Consider the following 13,310-nt stretch of genomic DNA (forward strand, 5'->3'; position numbering starts at 1 on the left):
GGGGCCTAGGACCAAAATTTTGAGAACTGCTGCTCCAGGTAGCTGTTTTGGTGCCAACTTCTTTTAAACATCAGGCTTCCCTAGTGGGTTAGATGCCTGAAATGCAGGAGACCCCAGTTCGATCTCTGGGTCAGGAAGATCCCCTGAGGAAGGAGGTGGAAACCCACTCCAGTATTCTTGCCTGGAGAACTCCATGGACAGAGGAGCCTGGCAGACTACAGCCTTGGGGTCACAAAGAGTCAGACACAACTGAGCAACTAACACTTTCACTTTTTTCACTTTCTATTAAATAGCATCTGCTTTGAAGAACAGCAGTGATCAGTACACAGTACTATGTGCCAGGCGCCCTACTAAATATATGTGTCACTTACAAATTCACAATCATCTTAAAAAAAATTACTCAAGAGAACCATATTTAATATTCTGTGTTAAACCACAATGTTAAAGAATATAAAAAGAATAAATATATATGTATAACTGAGTTATATGGCTGTACAGCAGGAATTAATACAACATTGTAAATCAAATACACTTAAATCAAAAAAGAAAAAAAAAAAAAAATCCAGCCTTTCCACCTCACCGCTGGAGTGGAGACTGGTGCTCTAAAGACTGGTTACTTGCTCAAAGCAAGTCAGCAAGTCACAGAGAACAGGGCATGAACTCAAGTCAGCCTGGCTCCTAAGACCATGATCTCTTATTATACATAATTAAAAAAAAAAAAAAAGGGAATCATGAGAATTTCTGCAAACTAAACTAGAGCAAAGTGGCTGGGGCCCACTCTCCCACATGACACTGAACGGACTCCATATGCAACGAGGTGAGCACAGCCTGGATGAAACACTACTGACTGGGCTTCTCTGCTGCCTGCAAGACACCAGCTCTATGCCAGGTTTACATCTGTTGTCCCCATACAGTATGAATGGTGTCCCTAACACATTTTAGGGTCACCTATCAAAAAGGCTATGATAGGTCTTGGCTTCTGAAAGCCTCCTTTTCTAATCTGCCTCAATTTGCATGAAGAATTAAAACAGTGGGTGAAGAGGTACTATTACTTGTCCTTCAATTTCAGCTGAATTATGTGCAAGAGGAAGAGAGAGGAAAGAAATTCTGACTGATATAACTTGCAGTCAATATAGCCAATTCTGAGTTTAAAAATCTAAAGCATGGTATGGCAAGTTCCTCAAAAAAAAAAAAAAATAGAATTACCATATGATCTAGCAATTCCACTTCTGGACATATATGGATATATATTCAAAAGAATAGAAAACAGAGACTAAAACAGATATTTATACCCCCAGATTCATTGCAATACTATTCACAACAGCTAAAAGGTAAAAACAATCCAAGTGACCATCAGATTATGCTTTATCCATACAACAGAGCATTATGCAGCCTTTTAAAGGAAGGGAATTGAGACATATACTAAAACATGGATGAATTTTGAGGACATTCTGTTAAATAAAATAAACCAGGCACAAAAAGACAAGTATTGTATGATTTCACTTACAAGAGGTAACGAGCAGTCAAATTTTTAGAGACAGGAAGGAGAACAGTGGTTGCCAGAAGCTGGGGATGGTGGACGGGAGTTCGTGTTTAATAAATACAAATTTTCTGTTTGGTGAGGTGAAAATGCTCCAAAGACAGATGGTGGTGATGGTTGTACAACAATGTGAATATAAATTAATGCCACTGAATTGTACACTTAAAATGGTAAAATATCATATCTATTTTACCACAATCCAAAACATAGCATTCATCAGGCTTCCCTGGTGGCTCAGCAGTAACGACTCCACCTGCCACTGCAGGAGACACAGGTTCAATCTCTGATCAAGGAAAATCCTATGTGCTAAGGAGCAACTAAACCGATGCACCACGGCTACTGAGGCTGTGCTCCAGAGCCTGGGAGCTGCAATTACTGAGCCCACGTGCAGAAAATACAGATGCCTGTGCTCTCTAGAGCCCATGGTCCACAGCAACAGAAGCCACCACAATGAGAAGCTGGAGCCCTGCAACTAAAGAGTAGCTCCCGCCTCCAGCAACTAGAGAAAGCGTGCACAGCAACAAAGACCCAGCATAGCCTAAATAAATAAAGGAATTTATACATATAAATTTAAAACAAAAACAAAAATAGCATTCATCAAAAAGGCTTCCTAACATCAGATAATCAGAAAACAATGTATTCATGGGTATCATATGGTTTCAATCTTCACTAAATGTATTAAATCCACCCATGCATTCATCCACTCAGCAAATGTTCACCACCCATCTCCTGGTTATGAGCTCCCATGCTAGGTAGGAGCTGGTGAAGGAGACAGTCGGTCTACACCTTGGAGCACACACACACACACACACACACACCATGGCACCCAGGCACAGCAGTCCTTATATCAAAAAGTACCCAAAGGCAGCCTACATGGACTGCACTACAAATGCTAAAAGTTTCTTGCTAACAAAGCATGAACTTGTACAATGACAAAAATTGTCAAGTCTCCAAGCCTCATGATTTTTCAAACTTTTAAGAATCATTTTTTTTTTCTCTACAGAGGCTCTACATTTTTTATGCTGATTTTACTATAAAACCCTCAACTTTAGTGTACGAAATGTCTTAAAAAATCCTCCTAATTAAACCATCTGCGTTTCATGATGAAATATCATGTAGTTAATTTCTCTTCACCCTTAAATTATGTGCTAATACCCCCCACACAATGACTGCAACTCTGTAAAAGGCACTTTTCCTTCCTTTGATACAGCAAACATCCTGTAAACAATTAATGCCCGGCTCTTGGAACCAGCTGCTTTTGTTTACAGACAGGAAGGGAAACCACAAATCCTCTGAGTGGCATTGGGGACTTGAGAGTCTTGCTCCATTTCCTACCAAGCAGGTGGTTTATATGAGGGAACTAGCTATTGTTTTGGCTCTGGAGAAAAAAAGAAGTACATTTTTTCTTGCAGAGCAGCCTTCTCAAGCCGCAGATCTGGGCGGGGGCAGTCACAGAGGATCAGGAAGAGGGACCTTCCTCCTCCATCCGCTGCCCAGAGAGGCCCCTCACACCTCAGCCGGAAGCTCTGCCAGAAAACTGTATCTGCGGGCACAGGGAGGCCCGGCCCTTTGTCCCGACCAGCAGGTTCTTCAGCTGTTTCCCTAGTGAAACCGGGTTCTGAGAAAGTGAAGGCAAATATTTTCTTTCCACTGTGAAGAATACAAATATTCCCTCCAGCTCAAAAATCACCATTTCTCCATTGACATAAGGACACGCTTGTTAGTACTCAGGGCAAGCAAGCCAGCCAGCATCAGAGAATGGCCAAGTTTTATTCTTGCATTTTTAACTTAAAAATAAAAACTCCTCTCAAAATAATGAGATGTCTCCGAAGGGCCAAGTCATCAGCGCAGATTTCTATTCACGCACCTGCGACCTTTGGTCTTGCGCAGCAGGGTTCCTGCCTCGTCCTGCCCTGCATCCAGGCCAGGGGGCCAGTAGGAGTGCCTCCACCAATGCCATGAGCCATGAGCCACGGTCACACCTCCCCATCATCAGTAGGCCAAGAGCCCAAATCCAAACCTCACCCACTCCAGAAGCACAGTCCACATGGATACGCACCCAGGCCCAGATTCAAACAGCCTGTCATACAGGGAGAGAACTTCTGAATCATGGGGGAGTCCGTAGATGAATGTCAGATGATGCCACTTGCTCCAGGAAATGCATTCTGGACACCAGCTCACCTGTCAATGTCCAACATTCAACACCAGTGACCACTCACCAGCACTAGTAACCAGGCCTGTCTCAAGTACTTGTACACACATACACACACACACACACACGCACACACACACAGCCCCAGTGCTCTCTAATACCAGTGTCCAGGCCACAGCAACGTCTAAATCATGAACAACATGTCAGTTCAGGGTTAAAACATGTGCTACAAACTTTGAGCAAATGACTGGCCAGTCAGAGGAGTCTGTTTTCACTGAGAATCAGGTCAGTGCAATGAGACTCTCAACCCGACACATTTCCTCACCCCTCAAATCACACTGATTTCTGTGTGTCCAACACAAAACATTGCTGTCACTCGGGACTGTTTTTATTTTTCCCCTTTGGTGGCTGTTTACACACACACACACACACACACACACACACACACACACATTTTATTTTTTCTAATTGTGCTAAGAATGCTGACTCATTGGAAAAGGCCCCAATGCTGAGAAAGATTAAAGGCAGGAAAAGAGGTCGACAGAGGATGAGATGGTTGGATGGTATTACCAACTCAATGGACATGAGTTTGAGCAAACTCTGGGAGATAGTAAGAGACAGGGAGGTCTGACATGCTGCAGTCCATGGGGTCACAAAGAGTTGGACATGACTTGGCGACTAAACAACAAAAGAACACTTAACCTGAGATCAACCATCATAACACATGTTTAAGTGCACAATTCAACACTGAATTACAAGCATAACACTGCACAGCAGACTCTAGAACTTATTCCTTTTATGTATGTGACTGAAACTTTATACCCACTGGACTGTAACTGCCCATTTCCTCTCCTACCCAGCCCCTGGCAACCACCATCCTGCTCTGTTTCTCTGAGTTTGATTAAGTGGAATCACGCAGTTCTTGTCCTCCTGGGTCTGAGCATGATGTCCTCTAGGCTCATCCATGCGGTCACAGGACAGGATGACCTGATTTTTTAAGACTGAATAATACTCCACTGTGTATTTACCCCAGTGTTTTGTTTGTTTGTTTTCTAAGCTGGGTAGAGATAAGAAGAGAGAAACAAACGGGAAACAGAGTCCCTTCGCAGTTACTTTCACATTTAACAATATTCCTTTAACACCTCCAGCACTCAAACCCTTTCCTCAAAGCTATTAGGAGCTGTTGCCATGTGAAGCTTTCTGTCTGACGGAGGGAGCCAACCATTCCACAGAAGATGGGGACCAAGTGTCAACAGAATACAATGGAAGAGTCTCTAGTAGGTACTGTGAGAGGACTAAGGAGGAGGCCAAACTTCAGCTGGGAGGAGAGACATGGAGAAAAAAAGGGGAAAGTAGGTAACACTGGAGCAGCTGAAACACAGCAAAGGTGTGGGGTGTCAGGGGAGCTCTGTCCCCTCACCCCTCAATTTTGTCAGGAAAATTTGTACATGTGTATCCAACATTCATGCAGGCCTTCTCCTCTCCCCTATCGCAGCCCAAGGGTGAGTGAGGAAGAATTTAGGACTTGGATGCCTCTGCAAACTTCACGGAAAATCCCACAAACCCCACACCACCACTCCTCATAGAGCACTCCATCAAGCTCTAAACATTCGCTTCTGAGTCTAGACTTTAGGATACTGTGCATACGTGCTAAGTCACTTCAGTCGTGTTCGACTCTTTTCGACCCAATGGACCTTAGCCTACCAGGTTTCTCTGTCCATAGGATCCTCCAGGCAAAAAAACTAGAGTGGGTTGCCATTTCCTCCCCCAGGGCTCAAATCCAAGTCTCTTAGGTCTCCTGCATTGGCAAGCAGGTTCTTTACCACTAGCACCACCTGGGAAGCCCTCAGGAGGTCAGGGACCAGGTCTGGTTCATGACGGCATAGCCAGTATTAAGTACTGTGTTTTTCACTTTAGAAGCACCTGGTAAATATTTTCCAGAAAGAGAAGAAAGAAGGGAGGAGTAATAGGAGGGGGAAAGAAGAGAAAAGGCAGGAAAGAGGAAAGGAAAAAGTTGTTGGCTTGAGCGCCATGGAGAGTAAGAACAGGGGTAGGTGTGAGCCTAAAGAAAACACTGGGCATTTTCAAATGGAATTCCCACAGGACAGGCTAAGCCATAGGAAATCACTACATGTCAACCTGAAAAGGCTGCACATGATTCAACCTAATATCTGCTCCTCCCCAGTGGGCTTGCCTACTCCACATCTGTGTCTATCATCAATGGTTTATTTGGGGACACCACCAGCCATTCTCATCTCTCTGAGCCCCATCAGTCAGCTGCCACATGAAAGATCCACCAGTACCCCGAACTCAACTTAGAAAAGAGTTCACACCCTTCCCACAAGCCCTCGCTCCATCCTGCTCACAACCTGGATATCAGTCCTATTGTCCCTCACATGCCTTCTTGCACCACCTAAGCTACAGACTCGCAGGTTCTGTCTGCCCACCACCCCATCGTCTAGCTCTGAAAGGGACCCCTGTCCCTGGGCCCCTCAAGGAACAACCTCTCCCCTTCACCTCAGTGGCTAGATCAGGATGGAGAACCAAAGCAAGCTGTCTACATGTTTCCTGGGATAATGTAGAGATCTTGGGAGATGGAAGTCAGTTTCCACTGAGGAAGCTAAGCCAGGAGGATGTGAGCTGCTGGCCGCCATCCTGCTGATCCCATGGAAAGCGCTCAAGAACCCGGCAAAAGAGAGAAGGGGAGTCAAGATACAATAGAGAAAGAGTCTCCAGGCCAATGGTGGATCCCTGGATCCAACAGCATCTAAAACATGCTACTCCCAAACCATCCCAACCACTTGAGCAAAACCTTTCCTTTTCTGCCTAAGATGGTATAAATTGGGTTTCTGTCATTCATAACCAACAGTCCAGATGAACGTACCTTCTCAAAACTGTACCATGCATAACTTCAACCTCAAAATATCCTTCAAATAAGTATATAGGGTAGACCCAAGCACCTTTGATCTGACAGTCATAGCCTGCAGTAAACGACCTTTCCCAAACAAATATGTCCTGAGGTCTCTTGTTTCTGCCCCTTGTATCAAACAGTTCCCATCACCCAAACCACCCAGCAGCCTTCACTCTCACAGAACTTTTTCAGACATCTCTAGGGGGGAAAGTTTCCAAGAAAACTTCCTAGACAGTGTTTCCTCTCTATGCATTGAGAATATCATTACTTGTAGTTTCTGCTTTAGCTCTTAATATTTTTTAGTCTGTCTCATATGTAATTTATTTACAAAAAATTCAGTTTTGAGTTTTTAATGAGCAGAAGCCTTAGGCATAGCAGGTAATCAATGAACAGTTGGTGAAATGAATACCCAAAAGTGGATAAGCTTACATTTGCTGAGGATGATGGTACAATTAATTCAAAGTCTGTATCCCTTCCCATACATTTATTACATTAATTTTTCTGTGAACTTTGAAGAAAAAATTACCATGACTATTAGAATGGCCTTGATGTGGTGGAGGAAATACTCTGGGATCTTTCATTATTTCCCACAAATAAGATAAATAAGGAAGATGCCTGGGAGCCAATACACCTCCTGCTAATAAAAACTAAAAAGCTTGAACTGCTCCATAGCACCACAAAGTCCAAACTCTCAGCCAAGGCAACCAAGCCACCAGCAATCTCTCCAGCCAGGCTTCCAGGTCCCTGCACTTCCACCCTTGCTCATACACCCAGAGAGTTGTTTTCCGATTGCTTATGTAGAGGGTGGAGCAGCGGAAAGTCCTGACGCTATTTGGTGAACACTGCTCTCCTCTACCCAGTGTGTAAAACATAATGAATAATAAAATAATTTTAACATGGGAACCAGCAACAATTTTACTATCAGAAAGACGTACATGATGAATTCATGTGCATCCCCATAAGGATACCTATTCAGGAAAATAGGACACTGAACTCGGTATGTTCAAGTGAAACAGATTCTTGTTCCATCACTGGCTAGTCTGCAGTATCATCTGCATGAAGACAAGCAAGACATTACAAATAAGAAAACACCATTCCTTAATGTGGTGTTTTATGTTCTTTATCTTTTTGTTAAACTTAATTTTACAGAAGTATAATGTACAGTGTTGTTTAATTTCTGCAGGACAGCAAAGTGATTCAGTTGTGAACATATATACATTCTTTTTCATATTCTTTTCCATTATGGTTTATCACAGGATACTGAATATAGTTCCCTGTGCTATATAGCAGGATCTTGTTTATACATCCTATACATAGTAGTTTGCATATGCTAATCCCTAATTCCAAATCCATCCCTTCCCCATCACCAACCACAAGTCTATTCTCTATACCTGTGAGTCTATTTTTGTTTTGTAGATACATTTATTTCTAACATAACTTAGATTGCACATATACTTTATATCATAAGTATTAGTCTGTCTAGCTTATTTTGCTTAGTATGATAATCTCTAGGTCCATCCATGTTGCTGAAAATAGCATTATTTCATTGTTTTTATGGCTGAGTAATATTCTGTTGCATATATACATATATATGTATATATATATACATATATATATATACATACACATACATATCACGTCTTTTTTTAAGATTTTTTTTTAAGGTGGACTACTTTTAAAGTCTTTATTGAATCTGTTACAATACTGCTTCTGTTTTATGTTTTACTTGGGCCACAAGATTTGTGAGGTCTTAGCTCCCTGTCCAGGGATCAAACCTGCACCCCCTGCATTGGAAGACGCAGTCTTAACTCTGGACCTCCAGAGAAGTCCTTATCACATCTTCTTTATACATCTGTTGATGAACATTCAGGTTGCTTCCCTGTCTTGACCATTGTGAATAGTACTGCTATGAATTATGTTAGTTATTTTAGGAGTTGAATATTGATCCAATTTTAGGAGCACCCATGACCAAATGGAGCCTACTCACAGTCCCGTGACTTCCTACACTCTCTACAGGTAGAACATAGTTCTCATTAATGATGTTAGGATGTCATTTGAAGACTGGGGGATCTTCTATTATGAAAACTTGGTGTCTTGGTGAAGCACACTCTTGCATGCTCTGTTGTATCCAACTCAGCGAGCCCGCATCAACTGTAGCCTGCCAGGTTGCTCTGTCCATGGAATTCCCCAAGCAAGAATACTGGAGTGGGTTGCCATTTCCTTCTCCAGGGGATCTTCTCGACCCAGGGATCAAACCTGCGTCTCCTGCATCTCCTGCACTGGCAGGCAGATTCTCTACCACTGCGCCACCTGGAAACCCAGGTGAAATAGTAGTTATTAAATAAAGAAAGGAAAGAATTAAACAAATCTGTGAAATTCAAGTACATTCTCTATTTTTGAAAACAGATACAGTTAGCAAGCATAATAAGCTAAGAAACTCTACATTCAAACAAAAGACTACAGGTGTCCCTAAAAGATAAAAATGTCCCAAACGATAACTTTGCTAGGAGTGCTGTCTCTATTCTCCTACACTGAACGGGATAGAACCCATTATCAGATAAATTTATTGAATCATATTTAAATTATTACTAACACAATACACAAGATGGAAATCTATGATGAGCTGGGCAAACCAGACAGAAGGAAAATGAGGGAGGGAAAATAAGTTGGTACAGATGTATCTGTTATAGGTGTGGCCACATCTAGGACAGAAGAAATAAATCTGTCAGTGCAAAGTTACATAATAACTATGCTGTCATGTTTGAGAGAGAAAAGGAAAGTGTTATAGCTGATAGGTATCAAATATTTACTAAGTGATAAGGATATATTCGGAGAAGGCAATGGCACCCCACTCCAGTACTCTTGCCTGGGAAACCCCATGGACGGAGGAGCCTGGTAGGCTACAGCCCATGGGGTCGCGAAGAGTCAGACACGACTGAGCAACTTCACTTTCACTTTTCCCTTTCATGCACTGGAGAAGGAAATGGCAACCACTCCAATATTCTTGCCTGGAGAATCCAAGGGACGAAGGAGCCTGGTGGGCTGCTGTCTATGGGGTCGCACAGAGTTGGACACGACTAAAGCGACTTAGCAGCAGCAGCAAGGATATATTTCCTTAAAGCCCCATTACTTCAAATTGTTCAGATTTTAAAGAATTATGTATCTATTCAACCAAGATATAGATCTTTATTTTATATACATAAAAATAGAAAATGCAAAGCTAACTCCTGTAACTGATACACAATTTCCCGAAAAACATCCACTGAAACCACTTGAAATGTAACAAAAGGGACTACCGTCTACCCATCTGCTTAGTCTATCCCCTGTATTCAAGAAAACCTAACATCTATCAGTTTTCTCAGTCCAATATATCAGATATTTAGGTAACAGTTCTAGAATAGTCAGCAAAGTGTGCTTTTCTAGAGGCTAATGCTTATTTTCTAGCTAAGTCTCTATTTTCTCCAATGAAGCAGTTATTTTACAAGTGTATCTATGGAAGTCATCATAATATTATATATCATCACAGAACAATATAGGCTTTATTATACAAGCGCTGATGAAGAGGTACAGTTTCTAAGTTAAGTGGGATGGGGGCTGGGGAGAGACAGCCCAAGGGTTGAGAATTTTGCATAAATGGAAACTGATCAAAGAGGAATAATCTTTGTTCTCTAATATCCCTTCTCCTCCTCTTCCTTCCGTACTATTTCTCTCACCTCCAAAATGTCTTTCTACTCCAAAGGAGCCAACAACTTAATACCTGAGACCCTAAGCACAAATGAAAGAGTAAATAACTACAACAATGAAACAATATAAAGAGAACAAGCAGGAAGAAACTGTCCTGGGAGACTCATTCTCTATAACAAGGTTCCCTTCATCCCAATAACCAAATGAGGGAAAAAAGCAGAGACAAAAGGATGCTGGTACTGAACATGGAAATCTCAGAGCTTGCAGAAATGATGGAGCACAAAGATGCGGGGCTTGGGCATACATAGCTATTGACTTGTACACACTTCACACAGGTCTGCTGAACTGAATGAAACATTTTATAGGCTCAAAGGGAGAAAAATGTGGTGAGCAAGACTGGAAATGGTAGTACCTCTAATTTATAAAAATAATAACAGTAATAAAAAGAAAACTATGTAGGGAATAGAGTTGGAATGATATTTCAAAACAAAAGACCAATCCAAAATGAAGATAATATTTACTTAGCTTGGCTTCATCAGCTAATTCAGAAAAATTTCACATGAAAGAAAAACACAAGAGTTGGTTCCTCCTCAAAACCTTGTCTGTTTGCTTAGGACAATGATGAGGCAGGACAGTGGGGTTCGATACGCTTCTGTCCACACTGTCCTCTGCTATTTTCTCCATCACCTGGGTCCTGTCTTTATCACAGTGAAATCAACTAAAAAGACAGTCATAACATAGCATGTCTAGGTTTCTCTTGTACACACCTTCAGGAGCAGACATCCAATAAGGTATTCATTCATGTTTCATTGGATATTTTAATTTTATCTAGACAACTACATCATCTTATGATGCCTCTATGAATGGGTATTCCTAATAGGAAGAGCAGATGGAAATGGGGCCTCATCTCAACAGGCTCTAAAAGACTCACTCCAACCTGAGTACTCCTGCTTCACAGGAAGAGCAACCCAAATCACCACTCAAAATCAGAAAACTGAAGAGAAAAATAAAATGGAGCAAAATACCAACTCACTAGTAACCAGCTATCCTGGATGATTTAAATTTATTTATTTATATGTACATACATACAATGGGCTTCCCAGGTGATTCAAAGGTAAAGAATTCAACTGCCAATGCATGAGACACAGGTTCAATCCATGTGTTGGGAAGATCCCTTGGAGAAGGAAATGGCAACCCATTCCAAGAATGCCTGGAAAATCCCATGCACAGAGGAGTCTGGCAGGCTACAGTCCTGGGGGGTCCTAAAGATTCAAACATGACTTAGCGACTAAACAACAACAACATACGTACATACATATGCATACATATATATGTGTATATGTATATAATCACACACAGGGCTTCTCGGATGGCTCAGTGGGTAAAGAACCCATTTGCCAATGCAGGAGACGCAGGAGATGTAGGTTCAGTCCCTGTGTCAGGAAGATCCCCTGGAGGAGGGCATGGCAACTCACTCCAGTATTCTTGCCTGGAGAAGTGGGCTACAGTCCACGGGGTCACAGAGAGTTGGACATGACTGAAGCGACTTAGCACAAACGCATGCATACACACGTAACCCTCCACCAAAGACAGTAATTCTAACCCATGAGAGTATAAACTAGTCCTCACTATTACCAAGACAAACTTCCTTAAAGGGAGAACAAAGAAAAGCATTGACAGACACAACAAGGTATTCTTCTGGGCAGAGAAATCCCTCTCTTCTGGAAACACCCAAGAAAAACACACTTCTAATACCTCACACATAGAAAACAAAGTAAACTGCCAAACCACCCAGCCACAGAGCAAGAACATCAGGAACCCAGGAATGAAGGACACTGCCGCACAGCAGAACCGACTTCATGTGCAACCTGACACCAGCCTTTACACTGGGGTGCATCTGCCCATCAGGAAAAACAACCCTCAGCTTTTTAAGCTGAAATCGACCAAGGCTGCAGTTATCACTGCTGAGGTGGGTCTGCACAGCTGGGATGGGGACCTCCACGGAGCAGGAAACAGACCACGAAGCCCAGAGGACCAAGGAAGATTATGGTATCACAGGAGAGCCTGGGACAGGAAGGGCATGCAACTAATATTTCTCAACTTTTTTGTTACCTATAAAATACAAGTAAAAGATGTACTTTGATAGGGCTTCCCAGGTGGTGCTAGTGGTAAAGAACCCACATGCCAATACAGGAGATGTAAGAGACATGGGTTCAGTCTCTGGGTTGGGAAGATACCCTGGAGAAGGGAACAGCTACCCACTCTAGAATTCTTGCCTGGAGAATCCCATGGACAGAAGAGACTGTTCTTACGGCTACAGTTCTTACGGTTGCATAGAGTTGGACACGACTGAAGCAACTTGGCATGTACGTACGTATTTTGATAAACTTGATTAAAAAAAAAAAAACACTGACTTTATAAACCCATTCAGTTTCAGTTCAGTTGTTCAGTCGTGTCCGACCCTTTGCGACCCCATGAATTGCAGCACGCCAGGCCTCCCCGTCCATCACCAACTCCCAGAGCTTACACAAACTCACGTCCATTGAGTCGGTGATGCCATCCAACCATCTCATCCTCTGTCGTCCCCTTCTTCTCCCGCCTTCCAATCTTTCCCAGCATCAGGGCCTTTTCCACTGAGTCAGCTCTTCACATCAGGTGGTCAAAGTATTAGAGTTTCAGCTTCAACATCAGTCCTTCCAGTGAACACTCAGGACTGATCTCCTTTAGGATGGACTGGTTGGATCTCCTTGCTGTCCAAGGGACTCTCAAGAGTCTTCTCCAACACCACAGTTCAAAAGCATCAATTCTTTGGTGCTCAGCTTTCTTTATGGTCCAACTCTCACATCCATACCTGACTACTGGAAACACCATAGCCTTGACTAGACGGACCTTTGTTGGCAAAGTAATGTCTCTGCTTTTTAATATGCTGTCCAGGTTGGTCATAACTTTCCTTCCAAGGAGTAAGCGTCTTTTAATTTCATGGCTGCAGTCACCATCTGCAGTGATTCTGGAGCCCAAAAAAA

The 13,310-nt window shown here is 42.5% G+C and overlaps 1 protein-coding gene across 5 annotated transcripts in view; it reads right to left on the minus strand.

The window, feature by feature from the left end:
- The window catches only part of SIPA1L2 (signal induced proliferation associated 1 like 2), a 238,301-nt gene that overhangs the window by 178,210 nt on the left and 46,781 nt on the right, over window positions 1-13,310 (minus strand). The gene's annotated exons all lie outside the window — the stretch shown is intronic.

Source organism: Giraffa tippelskirchi, chromosome 2 (assembly GCF_054371585.1).
Source record: "Giraffa tippelskirchi isolate mGirTip1 chromosome 2, T2T-mGirTip1v1.2.pri, whole genome shotgun sequence".
Lineage (NCBI taxonomy): Eukaryota > Metazoa > Chordata > Mammalia > Artiodactyla > Giraffidae > Giraffa > Giraffa tippelskirchi.